The sequence below is a fragment of the Egretta garzetta genome, unplaced genomic scaffold, assembly GCF_000687185.1.
Source record: "Egretta garzetta isolate BGI_Z169 unplaced genomic scaffold, ASM68718v1 scaffold45, whole genome shotgun sequence".
In the NCBI taxonomy this organism is placed as follows: Eukaryota; Metazoa; Chordata; class Aves; order Pelecaniformes; family Ardeidae; genus Egretta; species Egretta garzetta.
In genome coordinates, this window is record NW_009260028.1 from 6,708,827 (window position 1) to 6,712,374 (window position 3,548).

The following is a 3,548-nucleotide window of genomic DNA, read 5'->3' on the forward strand; positions in this document are numbered from 1 at the left end:
TGTTTTCTCTCCGCGTTGAAGAGGCTTGCACGTCCCAGCGTCCACCAGAGTCCCATGCAGGTTCAACACCTTCTCACTTGAACAGGATAAATTCTCTCTGAAGAAGTTACAGTGGGAAGAACTTTCCCCAGCCACGAGTAGTCCTGAGCAAACTGAGCTACCAGTGTCATTTGATTTTCATTTGCTTCTATTTCAATCGAGGCTGTCGAGGATATACTGAGCCTGCTGACTTTTAATGCTGTTTTCCAGCTCCTGCCACAGCGGTGGGGCAGCAGCTTTCACGGCGCGATAGGCTAGAGTGTCCCCAGCGACGGCGTCACTGTTCCACCACAGGGGAACAGCAGCAACCAAGGGAGTGCGAGCGTGCCCAGGGGAGCAGCCTGAACCCAGCATCGGGAGTCCCAGCTGAAAGCAACTAATGCAAAACCTCCCCATCACCTTAAACCCCATAGTTTCCCCCAGAAGGGGTCTTCTGCTGTCACCAAAATAAGAGAGAGCCGCCAACAGAAACGGTTGTAATGGGTTTTTTACTACCCAGCACCTGAGCGCGAGAGGTGTTTACATGTGCACGAGACTGCTTTGTCAGCATTTCTGTCTTGCCCTTACACCATGCTGTATTAACAGTCCCCTCAGGCTCAAATTCAGTTGAATGCAATTACATCAGCAAAGCGACATCGTCCCTTCACACAACTAATATCCGTAGTTTTCAGAAACACGTATCGCGTACAACGTCTCAAGGATGTTCAATTAACAGCCTGAAAGGCGCGGCTGGCTCTAGTTGCTCAGACAGTGATGGAGGAGCTGTAGGAGGAAAACACTCCATCAAAACCAGACATCGCAGGTCAACTGATACGGGCCTGAAGTTTGTCAAAGTGTTGTTTTTAACTCCAAACAACTCCAGCTCTTTATGAAACTGGAGAGAAGCCCTTTCCCAGCTGTAAAAGCAACACAGATAGTTAAATTTGGGGAGGATCCTTCCCCATTTCCTCCTGATGTCACTGTTTTCAGGACCAGAGAGCAAGAACCCAAGGGAAAGCTTAACCTGTACACTATGCTGCCTACAAACAGATCTGTGTTGCCACTCCAGGTGTAACTTCAATTAATGATAATGGGGATAAAGTTGGTAGGAGCAGCCAGCGATCAGTATGCCACACTGAAGCTGCAGGTTTTTTCCACACAGCTGGCGGGGTTACTTGCCTATGTTACAATACTGCTCTAAACTTCTGCATGTTTGGGATCAAAGTTTTATTATCCTGCAGGTTTCTTCCTCACTCCCCAGTATTAGTCTCTCCAGGGATGGGACATCTTTGTAGACTGACAAAGTACTTGGGATTACAATTTTGCAAAGTGTTAATTCCTTTGATTCATGCTAAGCACACGCCTTGCCTACTGCTGCTGTGTATTTTATGTTTATTTACTAGTGTAGAGCCATAAGGCAGTATTTTAAAGTATGCAAAGCTTTAAAAAGCAGATATAGGTGTAGAGGAAGGGAACTGTTACTCAGCTGGTACCACAATATGTTATTTGTTTAGAGCCCAGTCATAAAACCAACCAGGTGAATGCAGCAGCGTCTCTGCGGATTTGCAACATCAACATGCAGAGATCTTGCCCTGTGCTGCAGACCTCAGCTTAACGCAGGGTTAAAACAGGTGCCTACAAGAACCTGGCATAGCAAGCAGAAAAAAGGAAAGCCCCTCTGGAGCAGGTGAGCCCCCTTTGCCAGCGCACACCGGCTCTGTTTGGGGGGGGTTGTCTGGGCTGCCATGCCCCACAGCCCTCACTGCGGATCAGGGCAGCACCCTGCAGGTTCAAAGCTATTCATCCTAAATACCCTAAACAAAAAAGTCTTCCCCTGTAGTAACTATCCCACAGATGGGACTGCAGATTGCACCACGTTGTTTCCTTTTTCCTGAAATTCTCTCCTCATTTCTCTCTTCAGTTCCCCACAACACTGCCTCACTGCCCCCCCACACCCCACACCCCTGATCTTAAGTCTCCACATTGATGTCTATGACATTCCAACCCCTGCTCTTGCCCCAAAATATTGAAACATCTTCTTGGGCCATCTATGGAACCAACGCCAACCTCAGCTTGCTGCTGGGGGCCTTCCACTGCATCACCTTCAAATCAGCTCTTGCAGCTCCCTGGGGAAGTGCAGAGAGCTGAGCTCCACAGCTCTGGCTGGCCTGTACCACGCTAGGGTGAATCTTCCCAGACCCATCTACTGTTTTCAAAATGCATTTGCTGTGCAAATGTGCAGTTTTTACACCAGTACTCTGGGTTTATTTTACTTTTAACAACAGATTTTTCTTTACTTTTTAAACAGGAGGCAGAGAAGAAGGGTCATTTAAAAATCATTTCTTTACCAACCATTCATCTTCTCATGCTTCAAGGGGTTTTGAGGGGGCAGAAGATTGGGTTTTCTTATCTTTTGAAGTTACTTTTTTTTGCTGTCTTTATTTCCTTTTCCTAGAATATTCCAGTGTATAATTCAACTAATAGCCCACTATTGCAGTGACCTCAAAGAAAGCTGATACTCTTCCTCTAGTTCAATCTTTTAGCTTCTTACTGGAGAACTAAAGGGGTTTTTTTTTTTGTTTTTTTTTTTTTTAACGCCATATTAGGAATTTGTGGCTGAGGATGAAGCAGGTTCTTCTGAACTGCATTTCTCCCAAAGCTTGCTTCCACATCCCTCTGCCTTCTCCAACAGCAGGGTTTTTCCCCAAACTCTCTGGTATCATGGAGAACTCTTGGAACACTCCGCACTTGCCATTTTTAAGTACAGCGCTGCAGCTCCCAAAGCAAACATCAGCACTGCTGGGCTCTTGCCTCGACGCACCCAGCCAGGGTGTGCTAGGAAGGCTCTCGGTACCAATTTGTAAATGGCCTTGGTGAATGGCTGCTGGCTCCCACGCCACCTTGCAGATCCTGCGAGAGCGACAGGGGAGGTGGGACGTACAATGGCGCTTTCAAGAGTCGCCGGTACAAAATCTGTTTCCCCTTTATGGCCTGTTTGCCCAGCGTCCGAAGCGCTGCGGCAGACCTCAGGAGGGTGCTGAGCAGCTGGCTGTCTGCAATGCCTTCGCCTGTTGGGAGGCGTTATCCCCATCCCGTCCCTCCTTCCTAGATCCTTGATGGGATCCTTCGGTCCCTTTGGAGACTTAGTAGAAAATAGCAGACGAGACTGAGGGAGAATCCGCCGCCTTTCATCATGGGTGGGACATGGGACACCCACGGGACAAACACAGCCACCGACCAGGAGCATCGGCCCCGGCGTCGTCAGCACTTGAACAACGACAGGGGTCCCAAAACTCTCGAATACCCCTCATAATTCGAGGTAATTCAAGGGGTTTAATCTCTGCTGTGAGGAAGCGAATCTGAATCTAGGGCCTGGAAATGGCGGGGGCTGGAGTAGGTGACCTCCGGAGGGCCCTGCCGGCCCCTGATTCTGGGATCCTGTGAACGGGACGGCGTTAAGACCCTTCTTTCCCGTTCCCTCCCCTTCTCGCGGCGGAAATCCCCCGGCTTCCCATCCCAGGCCCAGGGCC